This window comes from Scyliorhinus torazame, chromosome 15 (assembly GCF_047496885.1).
Source record: "Scyliorhinus torazame isolate Kashiwa2021f chromosome 15, sScyTor2.1, whole genome shotgun sequence".
NCBI lineage: Eukaryota > Metazoa > Chordata > Chondrichthyes > Carcharhiniformes > Scyliorhinidae > Scyliorhinus > Scyliorhinus torazame.
Genome location: NC_092721.1, coordinates 37457540 through 37474702, shown reverse-complemented (window position 1 = coordinate 37474702; position 17163 = coordinate 37457540). Strand labels below are relative to the sequence as shown.

Here is a 17163-nt window from a genome sequence, read left to right as displayed (position 1 = left end):
AACAGGTGGTGAATGTGATGAACGGTTACAGTAACACTGTACCCTTGTCATCATGTAAGGTGATGTCCCCTTTAAGACCGAGCTTGGAACCCTGGGGAACTCCGCCTCCGGCTCTGCCCATCTGTGAGCCGTATATAAGGGGCCGCCTTGTGGGCAGCGTAGCTGTTAGCACACATCTCGGCACCAGTCTAGTTCTTAGTTTATTAAAGCCTTCTTTACCGTTTACACTCTAAGCGTCGTTATTGAGGGTACAACAAACTTCATTTCTCTTTCCACAGCCGCTGCCACACATGCTGAGTTTTCTTCCCAGCATTCTCTGTTATTATTTCAGATTTCCAGCATTTGCAGTATTTCCCTTTTATATTAATGTAAAGCCTGTAGTTATCGACCCCAATCCACGCATAGAATAATAACAATCTCAATCACTTTTTACACCAAAACACAATTTTATTTACTGCAGGCTCTATTTGGCCTAACAATGCTTGCCAGGCCAGCATTAAACATTAAAAAAACATGCAGCTCAGCATTCTTTGATTTAGAGTCACCAAGTGATAACTGTGTCACAGGAAAGTAGTCTTCTCCCAGAAATATAATTTGACGTATACAGAAGCAAAATGAAATAGATGGCTGCATCACTATTGGCTATGTTAGATCAAGCAGATCTTTATTAATATTGAATGGGGAACAAGCCGCTGGTAATGGTCAAGATGTTTACGATCCAATGTAACAGTTGGAATCAGTGAAACAGTTCATGTTTACTCCATCTTCTCCCCCGCCACTCTACCCTACCATCGATATGTTAGTCGTAGAACTCAAACACGCAACACTTTGTTCAGATTTTATAGCCAATCTGTGTGGTGGATTTCTGATGAAAATTCCTTTGTGTGACCTAAGCAGTTATTCCCTTTGAATGCTGACTGTAGCATTATAAATAAATTCAGGGCAGATTAAGTGTACATTTCTGCCATAATAGAACACTAGATACAGCGATAACAGAGCTGTAGATTTTCCAAACTGAAATTAAAAACGCTTCTCTTCGTCGAGTCGATCTCAGTTCTTTTGCCAAAATTTTTCGCACTGTTATGTGTTGGCTTCATGTGATTCTGAGTAGGAACATTTTCTCCCTGTGACAATCAAAGTAACTCCATTATGTCTCAGCAAAAACATCAAATCATGATGGCGGGAAAGTGGAAAAATATATTTTCCATAAATATTACATATTTTTTCAATTGATTTTCAGGTGGATCTGCGACTTGTTTTAGATAATCTGAGCCAAAAAATCCAAACAAATGTATATGCTTTTGAGGAAAACAGTCATGGTCTCAGGAAGGAATGTTCTCCCTTGTGCGCGATCAGTAAATCCATTTGTAAAGAATTGCTTTGTGATGCAGTTACAGAGAGTACACGGAGGAAATCTTGGCCAAGTCACTAAAGAGACTTGTGATCAAAATGTCTTCAAAGCCTTTCACTGTCAACTTCTCCATTCTTTCATAGGACTGTAACACATGTAGTTACTTGTTACAACTATTGATGAATTATTGATCCCTTTGTAGTTCAAGATATCAATCATATTTTTGTATAATTTCAAAAAGTTAATTTATCTGCACCCGAGCGGGAAGGCATCAGAAACATCAGAGTTCTTCAAAAAATGGTAAAAATCTACTGGGCCATGGGTCTGTCATTGATATAGAAAACTTGGGGTAGCACAGTTTTCAAATTGTATCTGGCCTTGGTGAAGTGTTAGCCTTCAGCAGTATTGCTTTCTTCATTCCGCTCTGAGCTGCAGGAGATGCTATGAAGTCAATTCCTGAATTTAGAGGGCTGAAACATAAGGAAAGATTGTGGAGTCTGGAAACATCCTTTTGGACAAGGGGAGGGTAAAAAGAGGGAAATGAGAAACAATTTCAAGATTTTCACGGATATGGATAATTTAGATCCAGGAAAGTTCTTCAGTACAGGACGGGATTTATGGACCAAAGGATACAGCTTAATGTTCATTTTATGAAACAGAGTGATAGAATTAGAAAACAGATTATCAGCAGGGTTGATAGAACAAAATCATTTGTGGCATTTTCAGAAGAGATTTGTTGGATTTTTAGTTGGGGAGGGATACAGACCTTATGAAGGCGCGCTTATGTCAAATGCTTGAATTTTAAAATGACAGATTATATTTCAGATAGACTAAAGTGATTTCAAATCTGCAGAAACATGGCCAAATCTAATTGCATCACTACACTACTAGTCTATGAGTTTTATTACAGACAGTAGCTTCACTGGTGATTTGTAAACCACTCTCTTCCTGCCTTATCAAAGATCACAGAATCACAGAATTGTTACAGTGCGGAAGGAGGCTCTTTGGTCCATTGTGTTTGGACCAACTCTCCAAAATGGTTTAGTGTCATTCCCCTGCCTTTTCCCCAAACCCCTGCACATTATTTCGATTCAAGTCATCATCTAATACCTCAATTGAACCTGCCCCAATCACATTTCCAGATAGTGCATTCCAGACTTGAACCATTCATTATGTGAAAAAAACTCCAATACATTTGAGTCAGTGTGGAGGCCCAGTGGCCAGCTCTTCCGTTTCGCAGCGCTAGCGACCCTGGTTCGATTCCCTCCTTGGTTGATTCTTTGCGTGTATTTTGCACGTTGTCTGCGTGGGTTTCCTCCGGGTGCTCCGGTTTCCTCCCACAGTCCAAAGATATGCAGGTTAGTTGGATTGGACTTGCTAGATTGCCCCTTAGAGTGAGGTTACAGGGCAGAGGGTAGGATCTAGGTGGTTGGCCTTTCAAAGGATTGGTTCAACTCGATGGGCCAAATGACCTCTTTCTGTACTCTAGGGATTCTATGATTTGCTTCTTTTGCAAATCACTTTAAATCTCTGCCCTTTCATTCTTGATCCTTTTACGAGTAGAAACGGTTTCTCCCTCTCTGCTCGGTCCAGATTTTAAACGTCTCCATCAAACCTCTATCAAAGATGTCAATGGAGGCATCCATAGAATTCAACAATGAACCATTCAAATGTTAATTGTTTGGTCAAAGAACCTTTATTTTCTTTCCAATTTTAGCTCTCCAGATGATCTAATTGAGTTATCATTTGAAAATACATTTTTTTTAAACTGGCAGTTGGAGAAAAGTCAACCAAACGCTTTGCGTGCATTTGGAGTATGAGTTTGAAGCAGAACATTAGCAGCCGTTGAGTGAGCGAAGCCTCTTAATTGTTGTCTCTCCATTTAAATACTGAGCCGTGCCTATTAAATTTGTTTGTGCCTTCATTGCTGAAGTATTCAGATAGTTTTAAATAGTCAGAGGCTTTTCCCCAGGGTAGAGGGGTCAATTACTGGGGGCATAGGTTTAAGGTGCGAGGGGCAAGGTTTAGAGTAGATGAACGAGGCAAGTTTTTTTACACAGAGGGTAGTGGGTGCCTGGAACTCGCTGCCGGAGGAGGTGGTGGAAGCAGGGACGATAGTGACATTTAAGGGGCATCTTGAAAAATACATGAATAGGATGGGAATAGAGGGATACGGACGCAGGAAGTGGAGAAGATTTTAGTTTAGACGGGCAGCATGGTCGGCACGGGCTTGGAGGGCTGAAGGACCTGTTCCTGTGCTGTACTTTTCTTTGTTCTTGTTTGTTCTAAAAGAAAGACTTTGGGGGCGATTCTCCGATATGGAGGTCAAGTGCTTGTGCCATCGTGAACGCCGTCGCGTTTCACGAGGGCGCGAACAGGGCCTGGGCACGACCTATTCTGGCCCCCACAGGGAGCGCTGGAGCGGTTCACGCCGCTCCAGCTTCCTTACGCGGCACCAAATGGGCGCCGCACCAAACCGCGCATGCGCATTCGGGTCAGCCCAATTCTGCGCATGCGTGGGGAACGTCATACGCACACTGGCCCCTCACCAACATGGCGGCGGTGTTCTGGGGCCGCGCACGGGAGGAGGTAGGCCCGGGGGGGGGGGGGGGGAGAAGCCGGCCCGCCGATCGGTGGGCCCCAATCGCGGGCCAGACCCCATCGGAGGCCACCCCGGTGAAGGAGCCCCCCTCCCACAGGCCGCCCCCCCAGTGTTCCCACAGAGTTCCCACCGGCAGCAAGAGGATGGACGGCGCCGTCGGGAACCTGTCGTGTTGTAGCGGCCGCTCGGCCCATCCGGGCCGGAGAATCGCCGCTCGCCGGTTCTCCGAGCGGCCCGGTGTGAATCGCACGGCGCTGGTTTCCAGTGGGTGGGAGAATCGCGTGCGGGGGTCAGGGCGGCGTGGCGCCCCGCCGATTCTCCCATCCGGCTTGGGGGGGGGGAATAGCGCCCCTAGATTTTACAGCAGTGTCTCCAGAGAAGTTACAACTTGAAACTGCCTCAGAGCTGAAAGCATCTTGTTACGGACAGGAGGGGGTCAATTTAAACTGCCCTGAAAGCGTGTAAATAGAAAGATGTTTTTTAAATTCTGTTTTCCCCCTTTATAAATGGAGGTTCATTTTCCCCAACACTTAAATTTGGAAATGTTTCAATCCTCTATTCATGACTTGCACAGCAAACTCAATAGATGATGGAGATAAAAGAGTTGGTTTATTTTTACACACACACACACACACACATGCAAGAGTGTTTTCACAACATCCACGCCTTTTACACTCACACAATAAATGGGGATAAGGAAAAGGAACAGTGTTCAGGGCACGACCACAATAAAATAAAAGTTGGGGTTTTACTTGTGTCCAGTGTCTAGAATCAGGGGCGAAATTCTCCCCAACGGCGCGATGTCCGCCGACTGGAGCCAAATACGGCGCCAATCAGACGGGCATCCTGCCGGCCCAAAGGTGCGGAATGCTCCGCATCTTTGGAGGCCGAGCCCCAATATTGAGGGGCTAGGCCGGTGCTGGAGGGATTTCCACCCCGCCAGCTGGCGGAAATGGCGTTTGTTGCCCCGCCAGCTGGCGGAAATGGCGTTTGGTGCCCCGCCAGCTGGCGCGGAAATGCGGCGCATGCGCGGGAGCGTCAGCGGCCGCCGACAGTTTCCCGTGCATGCGCAGTGGGGAGAGGCACTTCCTCCTCCACCATGGTGGAGGTCGTGGCGGAGGCGGAAGGGAAAGAGTGCCCCCACAAGTTCACATTCACCGAACGTCTCCATCTTTTTCATACCGTAGCGTACCGGCTGATCAATGAATTTCGGCTGCACATCTAGCCAATGGAAAGCAGACCAACTGAGGAGGTTGGCTCTCGTTCGGATGTCGAGGTCAGAGCGTAGTGATGAATTGTTCAGGAACACCACCGCTTTCCATTTGGTTTTGATGGCTTCAGGTTTCTCCTCAGTAACGTCATTATTTTTTATGATTATATTTTCGCCTTTATGGGTCGGACTCTTCTAGTCCTTGGTTGCAATGAGAGCGATGAAGAACTGTTTGTCTGGAGACATCACATCCACCGCACCAACTGATCTGATTTGGTCCACTGCAGGATGCGTAAAACACTGAATCGCAGAATGGCCAACACGATCGCACCTGGAACAAACTTACCCAAAGGCCGGACATTGCCGTGGGCCATGTCGATTGCCACATTTCTGGCACATGATGGCGGCTCCTGGCCCCTTAAAATGGTTGCCACTCTGAGACTGCGTTTCTTCTGACATGCTTCACAGAGCTAATGGTACTGGAGTCTTTCTCTATGTTACTGACAAAATGCTTCAAGCTGAGTGTGCTGATTTGCTGTGCAGCTAATTCACTCACATCGCAAATCTTTATTGCTTGCTTCAATCCAAAATGTTCTTCCCGCAGCAACCTCTCACCCTCTCATGTCGCTTACCATTTGATGTACCAAACACAATTTGGCCGCGGATCATAGAAGATTTCAGGCGATTGAAATTACAGGACTGGGCCTTCAGCCTCACGTCAGTCACAAAACTGTTGAAAGATTTGCCAGGTTTCTGGGTATGCGTACGGAACATGTATCTCTCAAATGTTTCATTTTTGGGGGGGTGCAATGTTGATCAAAGTACCCAATTACTTCATTGTATCTCTCGCTAAACTCATCATTTTTAAAAGCCCCCCACCATGAACAGCAATGCAATTTGCCTATCCTCAGGCTGTGGCTGCAGGCCAAGGGTCGAAACAGAGAGTTTAAACTGCTGCTTGATGACACGCCAGTTTTCGTCTACATTATCCAATACTTGAAGCTGGTGGGGTGCCTTCAAACCTTCCATTCCGAACTTCACTATCTTCTATTGCGCTGAGTCGCCAATAGTCGGTTCTTCAGCCGAATTTCACTTTGTCTCTTCCGACGTTACCCTCAAATCTTCAGCACTCTGGTACCATGTTGTGTTCTGTGTTCTTTGTCTTGCAATGAATCTACAGAAGTGCTGGTGGCTTGGCCAGTACTAGGATTATTAATGCACACGTGGTAGGGTAATGATCAGATACAGACCAAGTTATCATTGAATTACATTAGACTCTCCTGGAACTGCACTTATGCATGACTGTCCTCATGTGCGCCTTACAACCTTCCGTCGGTAGCCAGAAGTCATCTGCTGGTGGGAGGTCACCCTGTTAAGTAAATGGCCACCTGCTGGTGGGAGGCCACACTGCTGAGTACATGGCCACCTGCTGGTGGGAGGTCACCCTGCTGAGTACATGGCCACTTGCTGGTGGGAGGTCACATTGCTGAGTACATGTAATATTATCTACAGGCATATCACCACAGCACACGCACCGGCTGATGTGGCACAGACCCAGAGGGTGGCGGCACATCCCCTGTGCTCCATGGCCATGAGCATCAAGACTCTTGTCGAGAATGTAGAGAGCCTCCAGGACTGGTAGTGCCAAGTGGCAGGGGAGCCTCAAAGGTTAGTTTTGCTCACAACCCCGTCCAAAGGAACAGCCCGGGATCATCAGGCACCCTGAGAGAGGAGGAAGAGATGGGGACTGTTTTGGTGGTTCCAGCAGGGGAGGTACACAGAGCCTCGGATGCCCCCTTCCTGTCCCTGGTGCATATGATGGGCAGCAGGCAGAACAGGGCCACATAACGATACCTAGGACATTCGAGCAGCAGCTGGGCCCATCCAGGCCTGGTCGCCCCAGAATTAGGCCCACTAACGAGATGCGGACGGCGTTTACTGTACGTGCGGGGTAGAATGCATTAATGCTCCTGTCGAAGCACCGGAGAATGGCATTCTGGCCATGGTTTTGGCCTCATAACCGATTCTCCGCCCAAACATTTTTCCAGATTTTGGCATCGACCGGAGTAGGATCCCGCCCACAATGTTTTGGCTTCAACTACTCCCTGTGGTACGAATTAATAAGTTCCACAGGCTGATCACTCTTTGCGTGAAGGAATTTTTCCTCACCTCTGACCTAAATGGCCTATTCCGTATCCTCAGACTTGACCCCTGGTTCTAGACATCTCCACCATCAGGAACATCCTTCTTGCATCTACCCTGTCTCGTAATGTTAGAATTTTATAGCTTTCTATGAGGTTCCCCCTCCTACTTCTGAACTCCAGCAAATACAATCCCAAACAATGGTCCTCCACTGTGGCCGACAGGACCTCATTCCCATCTCCAATGCTGGCTGCGGCAATGCATCTGTGGGAGATAGAAGACATCAGTTAGTACCGAACCTGGATGAAATAGGTTTGCAAGTAAGATGAGCGCAGATCATGACAGTTAATGTATTGGTGATATTGAGTTGACACGAGTAACAGTTATAAAAGCAGAAAATACTCAAAGTACTCAGACAGCAGCTGTGGAGAGAAACAGAATTCATGGGCGTGATTCTTCTAAAAATGATTAAGTGTAATTTCAGGTGGGAAGCATGAGGTGATTCCCGTTGGGTTGATGGGCATGGTCCAGATTGCAATCCACCCACACTTAGTGCAATATATGATCCCCCACATGGGACATGGCAAGATAGAGTCCCCAGTATCCGAGTCCCGACCCGGGACTCAGCTGTTCACTGCGAACACGGGGGAGCAGCATTTAAACAGTCCCTCAGCACTCACTCACAGTCAAGCCAGGTGGGTGGCAGCATGGAGACCAGCTCCACCCTTTCTGGATGAAGACCTGGCCAGGTTTCTGAACACCATGGAGGAGAGGCGTGACACCCTGTACTCCAGAAGGGGTAGAAGACCCCAGAGCACGGTGACTAATCCCACCTGGGAAGCAGTGGCAGCTGCAATTAATGGCAGCAGCATGACAAGGAGGACCGGCACCCAATGTGCGAAGCAGATGAGTGACCTTCTACGATCTGTAAGGGTGCGTTACCACCTCACTTCTCCTGGTAAAAGTCCCTCCTGCCATTCCTGGATTCCACCCCCGCAATTCACTGGCAACCGCCTCACACACTCCCAACAACTGACCTCTAACATTGTTCCTCAGAATCCTCTGACACTCAATATCACAACCACTTTCTAGGTGCGGTGCCCACACATGTCACCTGCTGTAGAGCCCCTGACCCACCAGGCGTGCGCTCACAATATTTTTTTTTGTCCCTGTTATATTATACTTTGTCGTTACTTTTTGCCTTGTGATCTAGAATGGTCTGATGAGTTGATGATAAAGAAACCACCAATATTTAACTTGAAACAAAACTGATTTATTGAATAACGATTAAATTAAATAGAGTTTGCACACTGTACAGAGCTATAACTATTAAAATAAGATTGAGTCTGTTAAACATTAATCTATAATCTAGAATTAACTAATGATGTCCTCGTGCTACTTCTCTCTAATCTAAACTAGTCCTTGAACTGTGATCATTCTCTCTCCTCTGCTAACACTTAACTACCCTGAGGTCTAATATTTATACTGGGAACTGGTGGTGCCCTCTAGTGTTTGAATTACACTGAGATGTAATAATTAATCCTTCACTGGTATACCTATATACATATCATTACAGTCCCCGCAGGAGAAATAGCCCATAATAAAACAGAGCGGGAGATCTCCGAGTTGCATTTCCTCACCCACGGTGAGAGGCGCTGGAGATCGCGGGAGTGGCTGAAGAGTGAGCATTGAATGATGCCGAGGTTAGCCTGCACCAGGCTGCAGCCTGCATTGGCCTTGATGCAGTCGGCGGCATCTGCCCGCCTCGGCTGTCATTATTAGGTTGATAATCATGTCAGCTGGCACGTTCCCAAAATTCAATTCTAATCTTTTTAGGCTTTGACAAACAGTCATCCAGACTGTCCAGTATTTTCTGTTTCAAATTCCAGCATCCGCAGTAATTGACTATTATCTTCATTTTTAATCTGGTAGGATGTGGAGGAGGAGGGAGACAGGCATTCAGTTCACCCCTCACCCCCCCCCCCCCCCCCTCCATCTCCCCCCCACTCCACCACCACAACCTCTTGCCCTCATGACCCTGGAAGCTGACCACACATCACATTACCCGCCGCCCTTAGGCACCACGCAAGTTACATGACCTGCGACCCTCAGCCTGTGGCCACTGAGGGAGCTTTCAGCTGACCCAGACTTGGAGGGTAATGCAGCTGAGAGTGGTGAAACATAATGGTGACGGCCAAGTGGTTGGAGTCGCCGGACTAGTTCGACTTTGAGAGGGCACAAAATTGAACAGAGTCAACGAAAGGTGATACAACTGTGCATGATCGACACACAGCCTTGGACAACTGTCATGATATCATGCGCAATGCATCCAGGCAACCAGAGCTCGCACTGTGCCTTAAAGCCTGGAGGGGAGACAAAGAACAAAGAACAAAGAAAAGTACAGCACAGGAACAGGCCTTTCGGCCCTCTAAGCCTGCACCGACCATGCTGCCCATCTAAACTAAAATCTTCTACACTTCCGAGGTCTGTATCCCTCTATTCCCATCCTATCATGTATTTGTCAAGATGCCCCTTAAATGTCACTATCGTCCCTGCTTCCACCACCTCCTCCGGTAGCGAGTTCCAGGCACCCACTGCCCTCTGTGTAAAAAACTTGTTGTAAAAAATGACCGTGTTGCAATCTTCCCTACCCTTAACATGACTGTCCCTCCTTCCCTCTCTGAGCGCCATACGGTGATCCCCTTGTTCAACCTTCGCTCTGCACACCCAACACCGCCCAGGTCCTGAGGATCCCTGTCCACTGCCAGAAACATCAGGGAGGGAGACCGTCCTCAGCTCTCTTTCACTCATCCAGATAGTTAAGCTTTTGCCACGGGAAAGTCCTCGGTGGTGAACCCCTGCTCTTTAATGTCCGAGTATTGCCAGCTGAGTCTATGGTACTAACACACCTACAGTGCAGACACACTGCTCAGGCACCAAAGGTTGCAGGATATCTAGTCTAGGAAAAGTACCTCTCAGACAGGGCACCTCATCTTTCAAGGAGGCACTTCAGAGTTCAAACCATCAAGACCTTCAGAGTTCAGGGACCAAAGATGTAGTTAGATGGATTGAACATGGTAAAATGCCCCATAGTGTCCAAAGGTTAGGTAGGGCTATGGGGATAGGGCGGTGGTGTGGGCCTGGGTAAGATGCTCGATCAGAGGGTCAGTGCAGGCTCGATGGGCCGAATGGCCTCCTTCTGCACTGATGGGATGCTATGAATATATGAAGTGCTCTCACAACTGACAAGACTAATCCTTTCTTTGAGATAGCCTTCATTGTCAAGCTCGAGGCTAGTCATGGTCAATGGGGAGTGAAATGGACTTTAAACAATCAAGTACAAAGGATAAACTTCAAGGGGGCTCAAATAGACTTTTAACAAGGACCCCACCCTATCTGCCCGGCATAGGGGTTATCTCTGACTTAACCCTTTGATCCCTCCAGCCCCTCCCAACTGCCAATTCCCTTGAAGGAACCCTCCACAGCACCTGGGAAGCAGCTATTCAGCCCTTGGCACAACGCAACCAGAGAATTCCCTATCCCCGGCCCCCATGTTTCAGGATGACATTTCATTAGAAGCTACAAACAAAGATGCATCTGGACCATTAAAAATGTCATGAATAGGTACAGAAATAATCAAGAAGGAATTCTGCCATTATAATAGGCCGGGATTTGGGAGAATCCCGGCCAAGTGTTGACGCCGGTGTAAACACCGGAGTGGTGTACGCTGGCGTCAATGGGCCTCCTGGCCAAGCAATTCAGCGATGTTCAGGGGGTTAGCATGGCGCCAGAGTGCTGTGCGCTGCTCCGGCGGCGAAAACCGTCCCTGTACGACCGGCGCGCGTCCGCGCATGCGTGCACCGGCGCATGCGCGTGGTTGCCGTTTCCGTGCCGGCGCGGAGCAACATGTTGGGGACCTTACAGCGGGCTGCACGTAAGGAGGTAGGCCCCTTCCAGATCACGGCCTGGACCCCGTGGAGGCCCCCCCCGGAGTCAGATCCCCTCGCCGCCCCCCCCCCCCTGCCCCCACTGCGGCCGCAGGTCCGAGCTCCTGCCGGGGGGTACTAGGTTGGAACCACGACGGCTGGACTCAGCAGTACATGGCGGGCGTTTGGCCCGCTGCCCGTTGAGAATCGCCGCGGACGCCTATTTCAGCAGCCCCCGACTGGCGCCGCGGCGACCGTGCGGGTGCGATTGCCGCCGATTCTCCAGTCGCCGGAGAATCGCGTCCCGGCGCCGGAGGGGTGTGGCGGGAATTTCCCGCACACGCGCCGATTCTCCGACCCGGCGCGGGCTCGGAGAATCCTGCCCGTATCTGAAGTAATAGAATACAAGGGAATAAAAGTTATGTTACTGCTACACAAAGGCCCGGTTCGACAACTTGGAATACTGTGAGCAGTTCAGGGTAACATATCTGAGAGTGGAGTTGTTACTATCTAAGTTAAAATAAGACTGACGTATAAGGAGAGATTGAATCGGTTAGGATTGTATTCGCTGGATTCAAAAGAATAAGGGGGGATTTCATAGAACCCGATAAAATTCTAACAGGACTGGACAGGGTCGATGCAGGAAGGATGTTCCTGATGGTGGGTGTGTCCAGAACCAGGGGCGAAATTCTCCCCCAACGGCGCGTTGGCCGCCGACTGGCGCCAAAAACGGCGCCAATCAGATGGGCATCGCGCCGGCCCAAAGGTGCGGAATGCTCCGCATCTTTGGCGGCCTAGCCCCAACATTGAGGGGCTAGGCCAGCGCCGGAGAGATTTCCACCCCGCCAGCTGGCGGAAATGGCGTTTGTTGCCCCGCCAGTTGGCGGAAATGGCGTTTGTTGCCCCGCCAGCTGGCGCGGTAATGCGGAGCGTCAGTGGCCGCCGACAGTTTCCCGCGCATGCGAAGTGGGGAGAGTCACTTCCTCCTCCGCCATGGTGGAGACTGTTGCGGAGGCGGAAGGGAAAGATCGGTGGGCCCCGATCGCGGACCAGGCCACCGTGGGGGCACCCCCCGGGGTCAGATCGCCCCGCGCCCCCCCCAGGACCCCGGAGCCCACCCATGCCGCCTGGTCCCGCCGGTAAATACCAGCTTTGATTTACGCCGGCGGGACAGGCAATTTCTGGGCGGGACTTCGGCCCATCCGGGCTGGAGAATTGAGCGGGGGGTCCCGCCAACTGGCGCGGCCTGATTCCCGCCCCCGCCCAATCTCCAGTACCGGAGACTTCGGCGGGGGCGGGATTCACGGCGGCCAACGGCCATTCTCCGACCCGGCGGGGGGTCGGAGAATGGCGCCCCAGAGGTCACAATCTGATGATACAGGTAGACCATGTAGGACAGAGATAAGGAGAAATTTCTTCACCCCGAGTGTGGTGAGTCTGTGGAATCCGCTACCACAGGAAGTAGTTGAGTCCAAAATATTGTATGGTTTTAAGAAACACTTAGATGTAGCACTTAGGGTGAAGGGGATCAAAGGACATGTGGGATCATAATGAATGGCAGAGTGGGCTTCAAGTGCCCAATGGCCTTCTCCTGCTCCTATTATTTTTATGTTTTCTATATTTCTAAGACTGTTAACCACTGAAAGACATGAATGAATTTGTTTGGGTAACAATCAAATTTATGATCCAGGAGGATAAATATACATTGAGAGCTAATTTTATATGTTGCACAGCAGGGTGTATCAAATAATTGTTTTCATGCTGTCCATAACTTCCTTGTTAATTTAAAAGGCTACATGTGCCCACATTTCTCAAATACGATCCCAAGGACTGACGTTTCCTTTCTGGTCGCGTGGATTCATGAAATTAACCCTCCGAGCAATTTTGTTGTGCATTATTGATGGTATCATACTCAGCGTATCTGAACAATACAAGATGCACAGTTAACCAGGATACTTTTAGGTTTTTAACATAATGATGCTGAGAAGGAAATACTCATGCGTGTGACTGAAATAATAACAACTGTGATGCTTGTTGAAGCATGATTGTAAATGTCAACGATACTGTAGCTCCCTCTAAATTAAGAGTTCAGGAAACTCCACAACATCACAGACAACATCCATACAAAAATATTTTAAAAATAAATAGAAAATGCAGGAAACAGTTTTGTTACATCTCATCTTAAATGTTTCTGTTTGAAAGAGGTGCTCATTATGATTGGGGGCCTGTTAGCTCAGTTGGCTAGATGGCCAGAAGTGGCTCACAATAATCATAGAATCATAGAATTTACAGTGCAGAAGGAGGCCATTTGACCCATCGAGTCTGCACCGGCCTTGGAATGGACACCCGACCCAAGCCCATGCCTCCACCCTATCCCCGCAACCCAGTAACACCACCTAACCTTTTGGACACTAAGGGGCAATTAACATGGCTAATCCACCTAACCTGCATTTCTTTGGACAGTGGGAGGAAACTGGAGCACCTGGAGGAAACCCATGCAGACATGGGGAGAAAGTGCAAACTCCACGCAGACAGTCACCCGAGACCGGAATTGAACCTGGGGCCCTGGGGCTGTGAGGCAGCAGTGCTAACCACTGTGCTGCCCCAATGCAAAGATGACAGTGTTTGATCCCTGCTCCCGTTGCCGGAGACTTGGGGCCTGTGGCCTGCAGCAAAACCATGGCATAGCTTTGGTTTGGTGACACTCAAATAATTGAGAATGTCACCTGAAGTTGAACAACTTTAATCAGTGGCCTCACAATAGGATATGGCCTGAAAACAATGAAATAATAATGTGTGATCTGATATATGGAGCAGAAAAGGACTACAATATTAACAGACATCTGACAGGTTTCCCGAAGATTAATCCATGTTCCAATATCTCTGAATCAACAAATGATGGCTAATTAATTCTCCAGAGTTGAAGCCGTGGACAGACAAGGGAAATGAGAGGACCAATGCCGGACAGGATTTAATGCAGTGAAGTGAAGTGATGCATTTTAGGAGGGAGAATGAGGAGGTGAAATACAAAACAAATAGCAGATAAATCATAATAACACACAGAAATAATAAATAGGAGTAGGCCATTTAAGCCTGATTAGCCATTCGTTATGGGGGCGGCACAATGGCACAGTGGTTAGCACCACTGCCTCACAGCGCCAGGGACCCAGATTCAATTCCACTCTCAGTGACTGGCTTTGTGGAGTTTACACTTTCTCCCCGTGTCTGCATGTGTTTCCTCCGGGTGCTCCAGTTTCCTCCCACAGTCCAAAGATGTGCAGGTTAGGTGGATAGCCAAGCTCGTAATTGCCCCTTAGTGTCCAAAGATGTGCAGGTTAGGTGGGGCTCTTTTGGATAGCCGATACAGACCTAATGAGATGAATGGCCTCCTTCTTCACTGTAGGGGTTGCATAGATTAAGATCATGGGGATCTTCAAGGTGGCCTGGTTAGAAGGACTATCTTGGCTTTTGGCGACATTGGCCCAGTTCTCCAACATAGTCCTTAGGCCCCCTAACTCTCAAATCTCATACCCTCACCCACCCCTGTATTCCTCCATGTCAACCATACTCCCTATTCCCCCTTACATTGTCCATTGTCACTCATGCCCATTGTAGCACCCATGCCCCTTCTATACCGCCCCTATGTATCATCCATAGCCGCTCACCCAGTATCCACTATGAACAGATCTCAGGATATCTTTGAAAGGGATTCTAAAATAAATTTGAGCAATCCAATAGAGCTGTCATGTTCAAGCCATTTCATACCAGAAATCACATCCAAAAGAATCTTAAAAACACTCATATGGTCATTCTGTTGTAACAACAAACAAATACTTATCCATTGAGAGCATCAAAGACAGATAATCCTTTATTAACATCTTCAAACTGTCAATCAACTACACCCAGCCCTCCCGCCACACTGAGATAAATAGTTCATTTTCTTTTGAAACTGAGCCAAATATTCATAATAGTCCCAACTATCAAACCAAATCCTGCAAGGTGTCAATAAGAAATTAAAACAAAGATGTTTTTTTTTAAAGCAGCAGCTACTGTTTCATTTCTATTTCAAAGCAGATTATGTGTCAATAAATGGAGTGAAATAGGCTCTTAGATTTATTTTAATGTTCAGCAGCAGGGACATTGTTTTCTCAAGCTAAAAATCCCGACACATTTGAATCTCAGTCCAAACCAGGGCAGGACAGTTTTCCAGTGCATTCTTTCTAGTTTTGAATGTATTGTGGCACTTTGTTCATTTGGAAAATTATTGTGTCGTATGTCAACATTTACACAAAGGTGTCCAGTGTAATGGTCAATTTACCTTTGCATAAATAAGTCCTATGATCAATCATTGCATCAAAAGCACAACTACATTACCAGTCGATGACTAACATTGACATTTGAAGGTGTCAATACATTTCTCATTTACTTGTCAGTAAGTTCCAGACTCCTCAACAGGATTCCCCAAGTGATCAAGAACTGTCAAATCTTAGGGCTTCCAAAACTCAAAGTACACAAAACTAGAGTGTAGAAGGAAATTCAAATGCTATATGGTTTTCACAATAGCGGCCCTTACCTCAGAAGAGGTGCGTGGATGTTTGCCCTCACCCCGGCCTGCAAAAAGATCGCATAAATAGCACAGCATCAGGAAGGCACCACAAGTTGGAATTTTCAGTCAACCATCCTAATATTTTACTTTCAACCTCATTCTGGCCTTTATGGGGCGATAAAGATCCAGCCTAATATATTGGTCTACTGTCTCTACAATTTCCTCATTCCACATTATATTTTATCCTGCCTCTGGGTCTAACTGGTCATTATTTACTTTCATTGATCTTTTCAAATTTACATACCACCGGGCAAATAAGGATCAGGAGATGGCCATTCGGCCTCTCGGGCCTGTTCTGCCTATCAGTGATATCATGACTGATTTGATTGTGGCCTCAACTCCACATTCATAGAACATAGAACATAGAACAATACAGCGCAGTACAGGCCCTTCGGCCCACGATGTTGCACCGAAACAAAAGCCATCTAACCTACACTATGCCATTATCATCCATATGTTTATCCAATAAACTTTTAAATGCCCTCAATGTTGGCGAGTTCACTACTGTAGCAGGTAGGGCATTCCACGGCCTCACTACTCTTTGCGTAAAGAACCTACCTCTGACCTCTGTCCTGTATCTATTACCCCTCAGTTTAAAGTTATGTCCCCTCGTGCCAGCCATATCCATCCGCGGGAGAAGGCTCTCACTGTCCACCCTATCCAACCCCCTGATCATTTTGTATGCCTCTATTAAGTCTCCTCTTAACCTTCTTCTCTCCAACGAAAACAACCTCAAGTCCATCAGCCTTTCCTCATAAGATTTTCCCTCCATACCAGGCAACATCCTGGTAAATCTCCTCTGCACCCGCTCCAAAGCCTCCACGTCCTTCCTATAATGCGGTGACCAGAACTGTACGCAATACTCCAAATGCGGCCGTACCAGAGTTCTGTACAGCTGCAACATGACCTCCCGACTCCGGAACTCAATCCCTCTACCAATAAAGGCCAACACTCCATAGGCCTTCTTCACAACCCTATCAACCTGGGTGGCAACTTTCAGGGATCTATGTACATGGACACCTAGATCCCTCTGCTCATCCACACTTTCAAGAACTTTACCATTAGCCAAATATTCCGCATTCCTGTTATTCCTTCCAAAGTGAATCACCTCACACTTCTCTACATTAAACTCCATTTCCCACCTCTCAGCCCAGCTCTGCAGCTTATCTATATCCCTCTGTAACCTGCTACATCCTTCCACACTATCGACAACACCACCGACTTTAGTATCGTCTGCAAATTTACTCACCCACCCTTCTGCGCCTTCCTCTAGGTCATTGATAAAAATGACAAACAGCAACGGCCCCAGAACAGATCCTTGTGGTA

At 47.7% G+C, this 17163-nt stretch overlaps 1 long non-coding RNA gene across 1 annotated transcript; it reads right to left on the bottom strand.

Moving 5' to 3' along the window:
- Nucleotides 1–426: 426 nt before the first annotated feature.
- On the bottom strand, nucleotides 427–15844 carry LOC140391576 (uncharacterized). The gene is made up of 3 exons (XR_011935113.1): nucleotides 15805–15844; nucleotides 7333–7569; nucleotides 427–1821 (listed from the first exon to the last, which is right to left on the bottom strand). It is a non-coding gene; the product is annotated as an uncharacterized lncRNA (long non-coding RNA).
- Between the last annotated feature and the right edge of the window lie 1319 nt (nucleotides 15845–17163).